At 36.0% G+C, this 19,192-nt stretch overlaps 1 protein-coding gene and 1 pseudogene across 1 annotated transcript in view; both read left to right on the top strand.

Annotated features, from left to right (window-relative positions):
• The window catches only part of C1H7orf57 (chromosome 1 C7orf57 homolog), a 116,737-nt gene that overhangs the window by 3,461 nt on the left and 94,084 nt on the right, over nt 1–19,192 (top strand).
• LOC123232841 lies at nt 15,434–15,530 on the top strand (annotated as a pseudogene).

The raw sequence follows: 19,192 nt of genomic DNA, 5'->3' as shown, positions 1-19,192 counted from the left end.
GTGTGGAAAAGGAATGACTTAGATTCCTTATAACACAATAATACTCCATCACTATCATATACCAGCATTTGTTCAGCCATTCTCCAATTGATGGACATTCCTTTAATTTCCAATTCTTTGCTACTACAAAAAGGGCAGCTATAAATATTTTTGTACAAGTAGGTCCTTTCCAATTTTTTTAATCTGTGGGCTACAGACCTAGTAGTGGATCAAAGGCTATGCATTCTTTTATAGTCCTTTGGACATAATTTCAAATTGTCCTCCAGAATGGTTGGACCAGTTCACAACTCCACCAGCGATGCATTAGTGTCCCAATTTTGCCACATCCCCTCCAACATTTATCATTTTCCTTTACTGTTATATTGGGATGGGAGACATTTTAGAGAAATAGTTGATTATGTATGGGGGAAACAGGGAAGAGTAAAAGATAATTGAGGCTTCTAACAGGAATGTTGGGTGGTCCCTCACTTAACAGAAATTAGGAGGCCTGTCTAAAAAATATGTTTTTAGACAAAAAATATGCTTGGGTTGAGTTTGAGGTATAGATAAATATTCAAGTAGAAATATCCAACAAATTGGAAATGCATGACTGAAGTTTGTAAGTAGATTCTGAGAGATACAAATTTTAAGTCATCCCAGTAAATTAATAGTTGAAACTAAGGAAGTGGTTGATATTACCAAGGGAGAAAATGTAGATAGAGAAAAACAAACGATGTTGAATAGCTTAGAAAATGCCATTATTTAGAGGATGAGGAGAAAAGGAAAAATCCAACAGAAAGATGAGGAAAACCAGGAGAGTACAATGACATGGAAGCCAAAGAAAGAGTTTGAAAGAGAGGTGGCTAACAATTCAAATACTACAGAAAAGAAAGGCATTGAATTTGGCCATTAGCAGGCCACTAGTGAACTTCAAGGATAGTGTTTCATTTCCATGAAAACCAAATGACAAAAGTTTTGAAAAAATTATTAAGTGATGAAGCAATAAATGTAGGCCATTGTTTCAAGAAGTAACAATTAATTGAAGGAGAAAGTTGGACTGGTAGTTTGAGAGATATCATAGTCAAGGGAAAGTATTTTTAGGATAAAGAAGTAAAGAATATATTTGTTAGTAGAGAAGGAGCTAATGGAGGAGAGGTTGAAGATGCAAAAAAGAAGGGGAATGATTGAAAGAGCAAGGTACTAGTAGTAGTATGAGTATAAGAAAGGATAGGTGAAGAGCACAGGGTTATTAATCTTGGCAAGGAAAAAGCCCCCTTTTCTTCTGAGACAGAAATAAAGAATGAGAGAATAGATGAAAATACTGCTTTTGAGATGTGAAAGATGGTTGTGGATGGAATACATTTCAGTATAGTATCCAAGTCTATCAATCATGCTCCAAAAAAATATAGAATTATCAAAGCTTGATTTTATAAATATGCATCTTGGGCAATATCTAAATTGTCACATCATCACAAACTTGTCTTTATGGTGAAGTGCTTTGACTACAGTGGTGCAGGTATAGCCATTCTACCCAAGAAAGACAGTGAGGTGGGGCAAACATAGGCACACTAGCACTGCTCCCCCAGCCACCTTAGTAGGATATTGGTACACCAGTGGAGCACATAGGACACTTATAAAAGCAAACTTACACAACTGCATCTTTGGCCATCCTTGAAACTAAAGACTTACTAGGGTCATTTAATCTCACTGCTGCTAAAAAAAAATTTCTACTCAAAGCCATTAGGACTATAGTCAATCTTTCATTCATCAGCAAAAGTAACTATCCTTTAACCTATTGCAGCTAGATGCCATCTCTAGACATTACTGAAATATCACATAATTATGCACAGTACACTTCAACTTTTCTGTCTTTCGTGGTTCCCCTAGTTGCCATGATAAGTTAAATGGTTTTATTCTTAGTAAAGTTGAAGGGTGGTCATCTGCTGAGAATGAAAGGGACCAATGAGTGGAAAAACCATAGATTAGGATCCTAAATTTCTATCATAGGCATGCCCTTTAGGGAAAAGAATATTATCAGAAATATTAACCCAAGCATGTAATAGCAACCTGGAGCACTAGATCCTTACAAAGCTATACTCTATCAGATTCTGGTGTGCCCAAACCTTCTCAGCATAGCAGCAAACACATGAAATAGACCAAAAGGGAGCACGCATGAGAGAATTTCTTCTGGTTGCCTTGCCAGAAGTGTGGTGTCTCAGCAAAGTACACACAAAGGAAAAGATACCTAGGGATTTAGGCCAATACATAAGATCTGAACCATTTCGTTGCTCCAAAGATCCTGCCTTATTTTTTATCCTTTCTTATATTTGTTAACTCTTTGGCACTAGACTTATGAGTAGTCTAAAGAATCAAATAACAGCCATGTAAATTATTCTCTGCAGCCAAGATGCACTAATTTCAACCAACTTTAAAATGGAAGCACTGGTGTACTTTCCAGTGCTGCAGCCTTAACAGTTACTTCCTGCCCTGGTGACTGCAGCCACATTCCCTTCCTGACTGTTATATGTTGCTGTGGAGAATGCATTTGGGAATTAAGATGACTGCCAAACACAGCTTAGAACTCTGCTGAAGCTAAGTAGCAGAAACTTAAAATGAATGAATTCTGGAGTGGGTAGAAAAGATCCAAACAAATGGAAGTTACTGATTGTTAGGAAATGGAATAAAGACAAAGGAATAAATGATTCAAGTTGGTATCAAGTGCATTGTTGAAATAATTAAGAAGTAATATAAAGCTAGAACAGGGATCATGAATAGAGAGGATACAGATTAGTTGAAGGAAAAGGTTTGAAAAAATTAAAGGAGTAGGAAAATGGAAGGTAAGGTTGTGGTCAGAAATCATTTTTATACGTAAGGATTTTTACATTTTAATTATAAGTAAATTGTAGTTGAAAAGGTCATTGGAGTCAAGAAGTTTGAGGAACCATTAGGACAGGTTTTCAGATGGATGCTCTACCTTTTATAATGGAAATAATTATTTTGAAGTCAGTATACCTAGATTGGAATCACAGGTTTGTGTTCTTGGACAAATCATTTACTTGGTCTAGTACTCAGTTTTTTCATCTATGAAATTAGGATGTTGGACTAGATATCTGGTTCCTTCTAGCTCCAAAGCTATGATCTGATGAAGTTTTCAAGAATTATGTAAGGTCTGAGGATGAAAAGGAAAACAAAGTATATGATAAAGTCATTGAAAAAAGCTTAGAAGTGCCCATTGTTGGTCAGTGACTATAAAGAGTTGATTCTATTCAACAAAAATTCATTCTAAATGACTGCTAGTACAGTTCAAAGCATTAAACCAGAAAAAGGTGGTCAAGCTGTTAAACAGTGGACTGAGGAACAGGAAGACACATCTGCCCTTTATCCTGGGTGAAGTGATAAAAGAATGGTTTCCCCAGTCAAGGTCACCAAGGCTGTAGTTTTTCCTATGTGAAAATTAGATTTCAGTGAATTTGAAGATGTGAAAGAACACAAGAAAAGTTAAGAGATAAAGGCATCAGGGTAAAGGAATTGGGGTTTAACACTGATACTAAACAACTTTCACAAAAGAATTTGATAAAGCAGTCAGTGCTGCAAATAGTAACTGACCCTTTTATTTGGCATGTTTAAGAGAAGGCTAAGTAAGCATAAGAGAGGAAGCAGAGGTAATAAAGGAAGTCAGCCCAACAGCTGCCTCCTAGCCCACCTGAACACATACTAGTCCACATTCTAACACCTACACATCTAACACACAGTGGGAATGAGAGGTCAGGAAAGGGATATAATCAGAAGTGTCATCAGGAAGCGTTGGCTGTGATAATAAGTTTTCATGCTATAGCAGAAAGAAGTTTCTTTGGGATTCTGAGGGAATCTTCAATCTATACTTTAAGACCCTTAAGATATCTTAAAAGGATTGGTGGCTGGGTCTTAGTGATCTTTTTTACTTCCCACCTCTGATGTCACAAGTGGGGAGATGCCAATCTAGATTTCCACAGAAGGGATACTAGGCATTGGGATGGGACATGAGAGGAAAATAGACACCTTCTTGGATAAAAAAGTCTAGGCAGGAAATGTGTGTCAGCATGGGTGGGGAGGGTGCGGGGGGTGAAGGGGAAAGTAGGAGCATGAATCATATAATAATGTTAAAAATGAATATTAATAAATGTTTAAAAAAATAAAAAATAAAAAAGTCTAGGCAGAAGATTCAGATACCATTTCTGGGCTACAAAATAAGGAGAAATTTCTTTATAATAGAATAGGGGTTCCAAAAGGCTTAGAAGAAAGGTCTAGAAGAGAGCAGATAGTGATAGACTGGGCCTCAGAACACTATGGCTGATATGGATAGGGATAAAGAAGCAGAGAGAGAAGAAATGTGAATGAAGTACTTATAATTCAGGATAATATGAGGCTGGAGAGACAACTTTGGGGATGGAAAGGGAGAGCAGACTGGGTAGAATTTAGTTAATAGAGGAATTTGATTAACATCCCCAAGGTTCCAATTAGAATGTCAGTGAGATAGTTGTTGTGACTTGGGACTCGGCAAGACTTGTCCCCAGGTGATCTCAGTCTTCTAAAGAGAGGGTAGCAGATGCAGAACATCTACAGGTAGAGGTTGGCAAAGTAGCTGATTTTGGAGCTGCATCTAAGTGGCTGCCTTAGATGATCTTATTGCTATCAGTAACCTCTTGATAGTTATAATCATTATGTTTCCTTTGTTCTGTGTATTATCACTCAGCATTAGTTTAAATGTCTTCCTATGCTTCTTGTAATTCTTTATAATCATTACTTCTTATTGCACAGTAATATTCCATTATATTCATATACCATGACTATTCAGCCATTTTCTAATCTTCTAAAGTTTTCTTTGCTACTAGAAAAAATGCTAATATTAGACCTTAGAGTCAAAAACTATGGCATTATAATAAACATTTTTAGCATAATGCCAAATTTATTTAAAGACTTGATGAACCAATTCATAGTTCCACAATATTAGTGTACTTGATTTTTTAGAGATCCTCCAACATTTATTTTTTCTGTCATTTGTTGTCTTTGCCAGTTTTTGAGATTTCAGGATATTTTTATTTGTATTTTTTTAGTAATTTCTTATAATTTTTCATATGGTTGCTAATAATTTTTAATTCCCATGAGAACTATTCATATCCTTTGGAAGAGGAAAGAAAGGTAATAAGCCTTTTATATAGAATCTACTATGTGCCAGGCACTATTCTAAACATTTTTTTACAAATATTATCTCATTTGATCCTCACAACAAACCCTGCAAGATAGTTGCTGTTATAATCCCCATTTTACAGTTAGAAAAACTGAGGCAAATAAAAGTTAAGTGACTTGTCCAAGGCCACACAGCTACTACATGTCTGAGGTAGGATTTGAATTGAGGTCTTCCTTATTAGAGGCCCATCTCCTAACTGCCTTTGGCCATTTGTCTATTGGGAAAAGGCTCTTAACTAATATTTGGGTTCTTTCCTATAAATCAGGGGTCAGCAACCTTTTTGGCTGTGAGAGCCATAAACGCCACCTTTTTTAAAATGTAATTTCATGAGAGCCGTACAGTGCTCACAGTGCGGCTCCTGTAACAGCGCCTGAAAAAAAATTGACTTTATGGCTCCTGCAAAAAGAGCCAGATATAGCTCGAGAGCCATACGCTGCCAACCCCTGCTATAAATCTTGGATAATAGACCCATTCTGGAGATATTTGATAAAGACTTCCCCCCCCCCCCCGAATCAATTTCTAATCTTTGTATCCTGAGGACACTAATTTTTCTATATGTAAACAGGCTTTCGAGCATAGCTAATATGCTCAACATGGAGTCCATTGGGTCCCCTACCACATGAGTGGGAATAACCTCCTTGATTGACACACGATTGTGTCTTTTAAAAGTGATGAAACTTGCCCTCTTTTTAGGGACTCCTCTTTGCTGAGCCCACATGAACAGCAGGAACTGAATCAGTTAGAGCAGTGATTCCCAAAGTGGGCGCCACCGGCCCCTGGTGGGTGCTGCAGCGATCCAGAGAGGCGGAGATGGCCACAGGTGCATTTATCTTTCCTATTAATTGCTATTAAAATTAAAAAAAAATAATATCCAGGGGGCTAAGTAATATTTTTTCTGAAAAGGGGGCGGTAGGCCAAAAAAGTTTAGGAACCACTGAGTTAAGAGGAAAAGGATGTCCCCTTCCCCTGCTTGTATTCAAGGATGACTCACATCTCTGGCATGAGTGAGCTGCTTGTCCACCTTTAGTGTTTACCTGGTACTCAGTTCTCCTGTGGCTCCAAGAAGCTGCAGCATGCCCAGCAGCCACACTTCATTTTTTTTAAACATTAATTAATATTCATTTTTAACATGGTTACATGATTCATGCTCCTACTTTCCCCTTCACCCCCCGCACTCCCCCGACCAGTGGCCGATGCGCATTTCCACTGGTTTTAACATGTGTCTTTGATCAAGACCTATTTCCAAATAGCAGCCACACTTCTATAAACCATTTCAGCAGACAGGCTAAACCAAATTGAGGGCAACCAACAGGCCTCAAACCAGTCAATGAATATGGGAGTGTATTTCCCCCAAGCATATGAAGACTTCCCTGCTGGAAATGAGCAGTGGAATGAGAGGTTGAAAAAAATCTGTTCCAGTAGCCATGAAGGCAGCTGAAGAAGGTAATGTGGAGAGCAACTGTTTCTCAGACAAGGCCCTACATGTAACACTGGATTTGTCTTCATTTCTAATGGGTTTTTTTCAGTATCTCCCTGGAGTTTCTAAATTTTTTTATTTCTCCAAATAAATATTTTTATTTTTTTAGCTCTATCTTCTATGAAATCATTCTCTAGAAATTTGATTGGTTCAAGCATTGAATCTATAAAATAATGTAGGTAGTGTCATCATTTGTATCTTATCAGTAGAATCTATCCATGAACAATTACTATATTTCCAATTATTTAAGTCAGTATGTTTTAAATGAGTGTTCCATAACATTATTTGAGCATGTATGGAAGAGAGATAGCTAGCAGCCCCAAGATCTTTCCCTTCTGGAAGAGTATCAAGCCCTCAGAGAAGTCTAAAGTAGAATGTTAGTACAAGATTTTGTGGTCTGAAAGAGGTACTTCACTAGGATGTTGTGGTATTACTTGTTTATTTAGCAACCTAGCAGAAAGCCAAGAGAGAAGCCAAACTGCAGAATGGGCACTAACCTCTAGAAAGTAAAACCCATTTGTCTGACAGGGAGTTATTACATTGCCCCAATTTCCAAACTATGAGAATCCAAATTTTGTGAGTGAACTAATCCTGTGGGAAATAGGACTAACTAAAAAAGAAAATGAATTGTATTGTTTATGAACTATTAGGCCTCCTTGATATATTTTCGCCATTTGTCTGTAGGCTCTTGTGAGTCCTTTATGTTTTCTCTACTTTATGTAGGAAAGAATAAAGCCTGTCTTGTCCTCAGTAAATGCTTAACCACATCTCTGGAAACCCAGTTAGAAACCAAATAGAATTCTATGTGTTGATATAAAGACATAACAGAGAGGAATTTGAAGGTCTTCCCCCAAGATAAAACCTGGCCCATCTAAACTTAGAGCTGGAGGGGCAAAACCATAGATTACAGAAGGATCAAGGTAGAATCTTAGTGGAAATGCAATATCTTTTTAAAAAGTTTTATTTCCTATTATTTCATTAGAGACAAAGTAAAAAATGGTATAAATATTTTAGACTTAAATCTAGAACTAGACTTCATGTATCAGTAAGAAAAAAAGGGGGGAGGGTTTATGTATTCTAGAAAAACGAGGCAATAAATATTCTTGGTTATGATTAACACATGACATATATGTTGTTTTCAGTGTGCAGTGTATTAATGTAATTCTCAGTGAAGCTAGTTAGAGATAAATAGTCCTGATTACAACCACAGGGGTTTGTAGCAAAATCACAGAATGATCTGGGGAATAATCCAGATGCTGTTAATATTTGTTTATTTTACACAAACACTATCTAGCTTTGAATTTCAAGTTGAAACATAATTATGTTGAAAGATATGCTGTGGTCAAAATGTAAAACTTGGGATAAGGGTACTAATTGTTTTCATAGGTGCTTATTTACTTATAATACACTATACTAATAAGGATATTTATGCTGGTGTGAGAAAATAAGGAACCTTAAACTAACACCATTTTTGCAAGGGTTTGCTTTTATTCTCTAGTGTATGGAGCAAACTATTTACAGCCCTGTTGCTAATAGTTAATGTCGAAAAAATTCTCCAGGGAAAATGGCATATTTCATAGGTGTATTTAATCAGGGTAGGAGATTTAGTACTTTTATACAAAAGTACTAAAGATCATGTCAGATGTTATAAATGGATTTTTGATTAAATAAACATGTTTTTACATCTCTCAAATATTTAATAAAGTAATGAATGATAGCAATTAATATTCAAGATTAAAAAGCTAGGTCATTTAGTTTTTAAGTATCCTCTCTAAAGTTTCTCTTTTAACATAAAGAAAAACACTATAGTATTCCAAGTCATATCTAAAGCTGCTCACTTCCAGGTCCATATCTTGGATATGACTTTCCCTGACTATTTTAAAAGAGACTGAGTCAAATACAACTAAGTTTTAAGAGACATACTTTTTATTTTTTTTTTCCACATATTTAAATAGAATGAAGAAAAGAGTACATGGAGAATAATATGAAATAAGACATTAAATATACTGGAAGTCATATTGTATTGGGTTTTTTACATGCTAGCTTCTGGATTTTGTATTTTATCCTACAAGCCATAGGGAATCACTCATGCTTTTTGAGCAGAGAATGATGTAGTTAGAAATGTTTATTAGGAATATCAGTTGGTCAGCTGTATGGATAATGGATCAGATATTTAAAAGATCAACTTGAATGCTATTGTGATAGTCCAGGCAAAAGGTGACAAGGGTCTGAACTAGGGAAGAGGCTGTGTGAGTAGAGAATAGGCATGGGTAATGATATGAATCTCAAATTAACAAATCTTGGCAATAGAAAATGGAGATCAGCCACATATTTGTAAAAATGTGAGAAAGGCTAACATATAGAATAAGCTTTATAAGACTCACAGAAAATATTAAAGACAAAATAAGAAATTCTAAGGATAATAAAACGGACTTTTAAAATTATATTCAGATCAAGAAGATCAAGGAGTAGATAGGTCTTCTTTGCTTGGTGAAAAAACCTGCAATGTTAAAAGTCATTCATGGAAGGCAACGGGGTGACTCAGTAGATTGAGAGCCAAGCCTAGGGATAAGAGATCCTGGGTTCATATTTGGCCTTAGACACTTCCTAGCTGTGTGATCCTGGGCAGGTCACTTAATCCTTGCCACTCTTCTGCCTTGGAACCAAGACAGAGTATTGATTCTGGGATAGAAGGTAAAGGTTAAAAAAAAACTTTTTTTTAAATCTTTCATCCCTTTTTTGATATTCATCTTCTCTGTCAAAAATAGTGAGTTTAATTTAATAAAGAGTAGGAAAAGTATGATTAAGAGGATATTGAGGTCCAAGACAGACAATGGGCTATTTTAATTGACTTCAAGTGTCATAGCCATTTGAATTAACTTACAGACTTTATTACTGACTGTACCTCTGGGGACCTCTGAGTAACTGGGAGATATATAGACATATTGGTTACAAACCATTTTAACTTTGAAAAACCAAAGGAGGAGTCAAAAAACTATACAACATTTGGCATCACATAAAATTTAGCTCTAACAGAATTTTAGGATATTATTAAACAAATGCTTTGAAGTTCATATAGGATTAGCATCTCTGGTGTAAAGACTTGCCAAACCTTTTTCAGGGTTACTCATTTACCTTTGGGCCTGGAAATACCTGGTACTCAACTCTCACCTACAGCTCTAAGAAGCTGTAGCATGTGCAATTGCCCACAGCCTGGGAAAACTGCCACAGTAGACAGACTAGACTAAGTTGAGGGTAACTCCAACACCCTAAGCAAGTGAAGACTTCCTCCAGTGGAATGGGATGATAAGAACAATTTGTTCCAATAATAAATTATAAAGGACGTGGTAGCAGACACTATGGATTGCTTAGAGCTTGGTTAAATGCCTTGATCATCCTCAACCACTTGTCACTGAATTTCAAGGACTCTGGAAGAGAAAATGAGGTTGATGTCTTTGGACAATTCTGCCTCACCTAAATTCAGTTCACTCACAAGTCAAAATATCACCCCATGATATCATTGAGCCTCTTCAAAAACAAAGGATGAAGAACAGCAATGAGTTATTGAACTATTATTTTTTGAGTTCTTAGAAAGGAAAGCAGTAGCAAATATGAACCATTCTAAAAACAAGTTATGTTAAGCTTATTGAAATTTTCTTGAAAATGTTAGTTACTTGGTTTTCTAGGGAAATACTCAAGATCCAGTATATACAGATTTTAGCATGGTATTTGACAAAGGTTCTTATGTTTACTCTTTTTGATAAAATAAGGGCAAAAAATATCTCAAATTGTAGGATTAGAGTTCCAGAAAGAGATTGACTGAATATATACATTTAAAGGTCACCTACATAGAAATGGTAATTAAACTCTAAGAAATGATGTGATTATCATAAGAATGAGAAACCAAGAAGAGTACTCAGGTTGAAGTTTTGGGAACTGCTCATACTTAGTAGGTAGAAACAGGATGATGATTCAGAAAATTAAGCTGAGGAATGATTATAAAAATGAATCTTTGCCTCATATTTTGCTTAGAAAATGGAAGCCACTCTCCAGGTTATCTTTCTTCTCCTCTGTTATCACTTCTTGCCATCATCCCTCATTCTCTCCTTTACTTCAATCTCTCATGAATATATGCCCCTTTTTTTTTTCAATTCTAAACACTCTCCTTTACCCTTCTCTTCCACACATTGAAAAGGTAAGAAAAACAAAACTCATTATGAATATGCATATTCATGCAAAATATACCCCTTCTGACTAAGACCATATCTATCTATTTATACACTTGATTCCATACTAATCTTTTCTGATCTTTTGCACTCACACTTTAATTAAACATTACCTGTCTAATCTTCAATCTCTCCTTATCTACTGGCTCATTGCCCACTGCCTGCAAATATGCCCAGGTGTCCTCCATCTCTTAAAAACTCTCCCTTAATTATACCATTCTCTCAAATGATCATCCTCAATCTTTTTTTCCTTTTTCATAGTCAAATTCCTAGAAAAAGCTATATTTGAATCTATTTCCTCTCCACTTACTCACTCTTCAGTCCTTTGCAGTCTGACTTTTTGACCTCCTCACTTAACTGAAACTACTCTCTCCAAAGTTACCAATGGTCTCTTAATTACAAAATCCAATCATCCAGTCTATGATGAAGAGGTGACCCCTGACATAGCCAAAGTCAGCCATTTTAATTGGACCTTTGATCTCATCCTTCCAGCCTCCTCTGGAAGCCTTCCATAACAGTCATCATTTTGTTATCATTCTCCTCTCCTCCTTCCCTCTTCTCTTTCTTTGTCTCTTTCTGTGCCTCAGTCTCTATTTCTCTCTAATCAATGAACCAACATTTATTAAGCATAGAATATGTGCTGGGCACTATGCTAGTACTGAGGACACAAACACAAAAAACTAAATGTTCCCTGCCTTCCAGAAGCTTACAGTCTAAAGAGGAAGCAAATATAGGGGAAATGAGAAACATGTATACATAGACGATAATAAAATTTAGACAGTAAATAAAAGGTAACCACAAGGCAAGGATGTAGGAAGAGGCACTAACAACTATAGGAATAAGGAAAGACCTCACATTAAGAGGTTGTGCTTGAGCTAAACTTTGAAGGAAGCTAGACATTCTTTTTTTTATTCTTAACAGTGAACAAAATTGGTATTTCCATATACATGGCAAAATAGAAAAGTAACATTTTACATGAAGCTACAGATCTCTATTATGGATAAATTGCATTTAAGTATATAATAAATTAAAACTGTAGCTTTCAAAACTGCTTTGTTTGTGTTTCAGGTCTTCTGTTCTCTGCATTTAAATAAATATGCTTCAGTGAACCTTCTTTTCTTTATTTTTTACTCGATCTTATTCCTCTTCTCCCTTTCATTCACCCCCATTGGAAACAAAAAAGAAAAAAAAGACATTATAACAAATATGCATAATCAAGGAAAACAGATTCCCACAGTGGCTATGGCCAAAGATGCATGTTATATATACTACATCCCAAATCAATCATTTGTCTATCAAAAGAGGGACTGGATTACTCAGAAACTGTAGTGATTACATCTCTTACAGTACTCGTCTTTCAAAGTTATTTTCCTTTATAATATTATTGCACATATTTTTCTTGTTCTGCTCATTTCTTTCTACACTTCATACTAGTCTTCCAAGGTTTCTCAGGAACTTCCTATTCTGTCATTTCTAATAGCACTATCATACATTCATATGCCATCATTTGTTTCAACCATTCCCCAGTTGATAGCTACCCCTTTAGTTTCCTGTTCTTTGCTATAACAAAAGAACTGCTACAAATATTTTTGTAAATATGAATAGGTACTTTTCCTATTTCTTTGTTCTCTTTAGGGATATGAGCCTTGTAATTTTATTACTAGATCTAAGATATATATACAATTTAATAACTTGGAAGGACATAGTTCCCAATTACATTCTTAAATGGCTAAAGCAATTCCAGTTCTGCCTACATTGTATGAATGTCTGTTTTCCCATAGCCTTTCCAACAATTGTCTTTTTCTGTTTTTAACAAATTTGATGGGTATGTAGAAGAACTTTGGAGTTGCTTTAAGGTGCATTTCTCTAATTATTAGTGATCTGGAGCATTTTTTTCCAGACTTGTTGATTACTTGGATTTTCTTTCTTTGAAAACATATCCTTTGATTATTCATCTATTGAGAAATGGCTTTATTTTTATAAATTTAAACCATATCCTTATGAATGTGAGACCTTTATCAAAGAAAACTGCTGCAAATGTATTTACTACTTACTTCTAGTCTTAATAATAACTACATTGCTTTTTTATACATTTATCTCCAATCATTAATTTCTCTTCATCAGCTAATTCTTTTCCTGCTGCTTATAAACATTCCTTGTTTCTCCCATCTTTAAAAAACTTTTACTTGATCCTACTGTTCCTTCAAGGTGTCATTGTATCTGATTTTTTAAATAAACTATCTTTTAAAAAAAGCTGTTTATTTTCAGAGCCTCCACTTACTTTTTCCATTCACTTCATATAAGCTTGTAGTCTGGTTTCTGACTTTATTACTAAACTAAAATTACTCTCAAGATTACTAATAATTTTTTATTTCCAAATCCAGTGACCTTTTCAGTCTTTATATATTTCTTGACCTATCAGTAGCATTTGATAGTGCTAACTATTCTGACATTCTAGATAAGTGATGGCAAACCTTTTAGGGACACCATGCCATGCCCCACTTATCCCCCAGACTGCATTTATGCCTGTGCCCCAGCTCCCATTGTGTGCCAAGCCCCACCCCCAACTGCATGCTCCACCCCCTGGCTGCATGCAGAGCCCCACTCACCCCTTCTTTTTGGGGGGTTGGACTGGGGACAAGGCCAGGATTCAGGCTTCCAGTGCCACATATCCCCTTCCCCCAGTGTTCAGAGGCAGGGCCAGGCTCCCAGCTGGCCAAGCCATGGGTCTGCACATGCCCACAGAGAGGTCTCTGTATGCCATCTTTGTCATGCATACCTTAGATTTGCCAGCCCTGGCCTAGATTCTCCCTTTTCTCTAGATTGTTATGACACTGATTTTTCTTGATTTACTTCCTCTTATTTGACTTCTTATCAAGTGTTTTCTGCTGGATCGTCATCATAAATCTTCCCCCAAATTATATGTAAACCAAAACTCTCTCCTGGGTAATATTTTATATATATATATTCTCTCCCAAATCCCCTAAGTTAAATTATTATATATACTGATGACTCTCAGATCTATATAACTAGCCTTATTTTCTCTTCTAAAGTACTTGAATCCCATATGTCACTGTCTACAGATTGTATATTTTCAGCTGGTAGGCATATTAAACTTAACATGTCCAAAGCAGAACTCATTGTCTTTCTTTCCAAATGTACCTCTCTTCCAACTTTCCTATCTCTGTCAGGGGCCCTATCATCCTTCTAGTCACCCAGATTCCCTACCTTGAAATCATTCTTAGCTTCACTGTTCTTTATATCTCACTTCCAGTAAATTACCTAATCTTATCTATTCTACCTCTACAGCAGTTCTTAAACTATTCATTTTCTATTCTCTCTATTTTAAAAAATTGATCTTAAGTTTTTCTGAATCAGTGTTCTATCTGGGCACATAAACATAGAGACAACAGGCTAGGCAGGGAGAATGTTCTGGTTCCTGTGCAGTTTATTAGTTGAGGCTTCCAGCACTTTAAGGAACATGTTTTTGAAGGATAGGTATTTGTTGTCTTTCAGTCCAAGTGTAAAATAAAAATACTGGGAGCAGTCTTCTGAGCAAAACTGAATTTGGTACATGTGCATGTTACACATATGTGTTTCCCCACTATGGCCTGAGATACTGAGCTTTGAACTGATATGGTATTTATATCTGAACTAGATTATACAAATTCATTTTAGAAGAGGTCTTCCAAGTGGGATCTTTCTTGGTCTGGGGTTTTTCTTGTGAGTCATCTTCCCTTAAAGGTCTGTTTTTCTTGGCAAGAATGTCAGGTCTTACCATATTTCTTTTTTATAGGACAGATTACAGAGGAGCTTGTTCCATATATGGTGATAATGAGAATAACCAAGGTTATTCTGTACCTTCAGAGCAAAATGAAATATTAGCCTCAGAAACTCCTGGATATAGTCTAAAACACTGAAGGCTTTCACAAATTTTCCTTGGCAAAGATATCTATAGAGAATTCTATGTTTTAAGCATATTATAATTATTGATTACTGATTTTCATAGTTAATTATTAATTGCAGTTATTCCCTATTATTGACTATTATGATGCAAATTATCATTAAAATATCTAATAAAATTACATGTAGAGAATATATAGTTATACAGAAGCATAAAATAATGAATATAAACTGAAGTCATTAAATTAAATTTTCTTTTACACAAGATAGTGAACTTCTGGTGTGTCATTTTAGCTACTATATTAAATTTCACTAAGTCTTTATTTGTTAGGTGCCAGTTTTAAAAAATCTAAACTGATATGTTGCACAAGGACAATTCTTTTGTCATTTCTTGTGGCTTTGACCTGGTCCTGAATTGCCATTTTAAATCTCAAGGTTATCACAAATTTGCATGGCTCAGTCATTTGTTTATTGTTTCTTTGTTGACATAAGAAGTTCATGTGAATGGTGTTCATGGAGTAATATTTACTCCATTCTTGGCTCAGGACTATTTTTTAGGCCCCAAATGTAAATCACATTTTATATTCAGCAAATTCAATGGTATTTATCAGTTATCATCCCATCACTTCTTGGCCTTTTGGCTAAGATCAAGTGTAGTATCAGTTATCATCCTTAGCTGTTTTTCAGTGAAATAATTTTTGCTTGCTTGGAACATTATTTTTAAACTATTCTGTTTATCATTTGCTATAAGAATGTGAATCAATCTTCCTATTTGGTAAAGAAGTTCTAGTCTTTTTATAAGTGACCTAAAGTAAGGATGATGGTGTTTCATTAATGATGTAAGAATTGTTGGGCAGCTGGGTAGCTCAGTGGAGTGAGAGTCAGGCCTAGAGACAGGAGGTCCTAGGTTCAAACCCGGCCTCAGCCACTTCCCAGCTGTGTGACCCTGGGCAAGTCACTTGACCCCCATTGCCCACCCTTACCAATCTTCCACCTATGAGACAATACACCGAAGTACAAGGGTTTAAAAAAAAAAAAAAAGAATTGTTGATAGAATACTTTCCAAATATGTTGTGATTGATGATGCAGATCCAAAATTATATATTGAGACTGATATTGCATAGATTTTAATTGCTTTAAGCAAGTTCTTTCCATTCAACTGTGATTCCAGGAAGTCAATATCTTTTCATATATTTAGCTCTGGCCTCCTTTTTGATAAATTATCCGTGATTTGTCTTGCTTGGAACAGAATAAGGTATTTATAGAAATTGCCTTTATCCATTACTTTAATATAATACCTAGATATAAACTTGAAGTCATTTATCTCTATTTCTTTGGTGTATATTGAGAATTTAATACTTTTTGAGTCTATGATATTTGAATTTCATTGGAGAAAGTTTTCATAAGATGAAAGAGATTTTTGATATATTCTTGATTCAACTTTCTCCTTAATTTATAAACTATACCTAGTAATATGTCAGAGAGATTAATAGTGAACCTAAGGCTTAGAAGACTCATACTGGCTTAAACTCTCCTTCTGAAAATGTCTCCGTTTATATCAATTGTGATTGATATTATTTTGTTAGTATATCCTAAATTAAAATATTTTTTTCTACATGGACATTAAATGTTCTAGTGTTCTCACTTTACTTGGGTCTATTTTATATAAGGCAACACATGGCTAAACCATGACAGGAAATTATATCAAAAGTTTTGAGATAACCAACAGAGGCAGTATAAATGTTACATTACTTTCTTTTTGTAATACTATTATACTGGCAGATAATGAAATTATTTATGTTTTCAGTTGACGAATGGGAAAATGCAAAGATATATAAATATAAGAGTATGCATGGAATGGAATTTTGAGGGAAGGCTAGATAAGAAGCTGGCAGTTTGGAACTCTAAGACAGCCCAGAACAGGAGAACCTGGGGAGCAGTGCTTGAGTACAGATCTCCTGGACTTTCTGGTAATCCTCTGATTCTGGTGTGAAGTGTCCTATTCTAGTGATTTTGGTCTCCTGTCCTGTATGAGAGAGCCCTGCCAGCAGTGCCTGATTTATATAACTGTTTGATCTACCTGGAGAAGAAATTCATTTTGAGTGAAGTGATCTGAGAGACTGCCTCCACAGGCATAGCCTGTATCTGGAGTGACCCAGCCCATTGGGGTCTTCTTCCTTGATCCAGCAACTTGCTCTATTCATCAACCAACCTTGTTTTGGAGTGGCTATAGAGTTAAGCAGATAGAATCAGGGAGGTTTGGGGAAATATAAATAGGGAGATAGAGTAGGTCCAACCTTGTTGGACATTGGAGGATCAGTGGGGTTCTGGGAAAGGTAGATAATTATTAGTGATAGGGACTTTCCTAGCCCTCCTTCCTTATCTAATCTCAATCAGCATCTATAATAAACTTGTTGTTGATAAATCTTGCAGTCAGATCAAGTTCCTAAGAGTCTCAGGGCAGAGAGGAGCCATCTTGGTCTCTGTGCCTGGGAGGAGTCATCAAGTAAAGACTTGAAGTTAACTAACCTTATTTACTGATCAAATTACCATCTTACACAATCCACAATCCGTTTCACTTCATGTGCCCTTATGGTTAGCCCACTTAGTGGTCATTACATTCTGTACTATAGAATTTTCACTGGGCGGGATAGTGGTGTTTCTGACTTGTTCTGGTCTCTCTTGCCTTCTTGTGTTACTAGCTCAAGGAGAAGCACCAATTGCTCTACTCTTTCCTGTGTCAAGCTGACACAGAGTACAGCCAGCCAGAAACCCCCTGATATAGATTATAGGTAGGTTTTGAGGATAGTGTTTGAGAGAATTTTTTTTTAAACCCTTAACTTCTGTGTATTGGCTCCTAGGTGGAAGAGTGGTAAGGGTGGGCAATGGGGGTCAAGTGACTTGCCCAGGGTCACACAGCTGGGAAATGTCTAAGGCCGGATTTGAACCTAGGACCTCTCGACTCTAGGCCAGACTCTCAATCCACTGAGCTACCCAGCTGCTCCCCTCCCCCCAGAGAATTTATTTTTAATATGTTGAATTACTACTATGCCTGGGTTTAAAATTAGAGATTTAGAGATTTAAATCTTTTCCTTGACCTCTATACTCATTCCTTTGTTCTCAGAAACCTTAAAGAATGCCCCACCTTAGAGTCTGGTAGATAAAAAGGAAGATTATGAGATCTATCTTACTCAGTAAATAAGAACCAGTTTATGCCAGATGTGCCTGCACATAGCAAAACCTAGTCCTCCAGTTTCTCAGTAAGAAACATTAGAAAACCTCAGTCTCGAACAGACGGGACCACATTTCAACCCCCAGTCTTTGGGGGCCATGGGACCAATTATATTAACTACCATCAACCAGGGGATAGGGGAGAGTTGAGAGTTTTGATGGACCACCTTCTCATAGGCTATTTACCATTTAGAGTTATCTTGGGGTATCCAAAGGAAGGGCTGCTGAATAATGAGCTCCCAAGTTATATTTAGGAATCCATGGGAACTCAGGCTCTTTCAGTAATTGAGAGAATCATTTGACCAAATTAATTTGTATTGACTGGTCAATTAATAAAATAATACTCAGAACTACTGCCTCTTGGCATTTTTATCCATCCAGTTATCATTATTGTTATTAAAGCCATCATACCATAATTGAAAGAGCACTAGGCCCAGCAATTAGAAGACCTGAATATAAATTCTGCTTATTTTACTTATTAGCAATGTGACCACTTCTCCTTTCTGAACTTCAGTTCCCTTTTCTGTTAAATGAGGAAGGCTGAAAGAACCTGTAAAGGAGGTTTTTCTACAGCTTACGATTTATAAGGAATTTTTTTTAATTCAATCCAGAATCCCAAAATTTAGACAAGATCAATGTTATTATCCCTATTTGACAAGTCAGCACTCTAGCTTACTCTTTAAGACTTACCCATAAGTTGCATTGAAGATATCAATCTGCAATGGTAGAGGAATTCCTTACATCAAGGAATCACGGGTTTTGGTAAAAACAGATAGGTAGATATAGATGTAGATAAAGAAAGTAAGGATGAAAAAGGTTAAGTGGCTTACTCACAGTGACATAGTAAATGTCAGAAATGTAAAGAACTTCTTAATACCAAGTTCATTATGCTCTCCACACTCATGTCTCACTCAGCTTCAAATGAAGTAGGGAGAGATGGTATTTGAATATAAAAAAGCAAGAAAACTAATTAAAGTTAACTTCCAAACATTTTTATAAACAACATTCACTATTTGTAGAAAACCAACTTTTCTTATTATTTTAATGCAAATGTGAACTACTTTTTTTGAAGCTTTCATCCCATTTGTTTAATTATTGGGGGCTTTGGCTATTTTGATTTGGTAGATATGTCAGTTTACTTTACCTTAG

This window comes from Gracilinanus agilis, chromosome 1 (assembly GCF_016433145.1).
Source record: "Gracilinanus agilis isolate LMUSP501 chromosome 1, AgileGrace, whole genome shotgun sequence".
NCBI classification, from domain to species: Eukaryota; Metazoa; Chordata; class Mammalia; order Didelphimorphia; family Didelphidae; genus Gracilinanus; species Gracilinanus agilis.
Note: the sequence above shows the minus strand (reverse complement) of the source record. Positions and strands in the feature narration are given on the sequence as shown.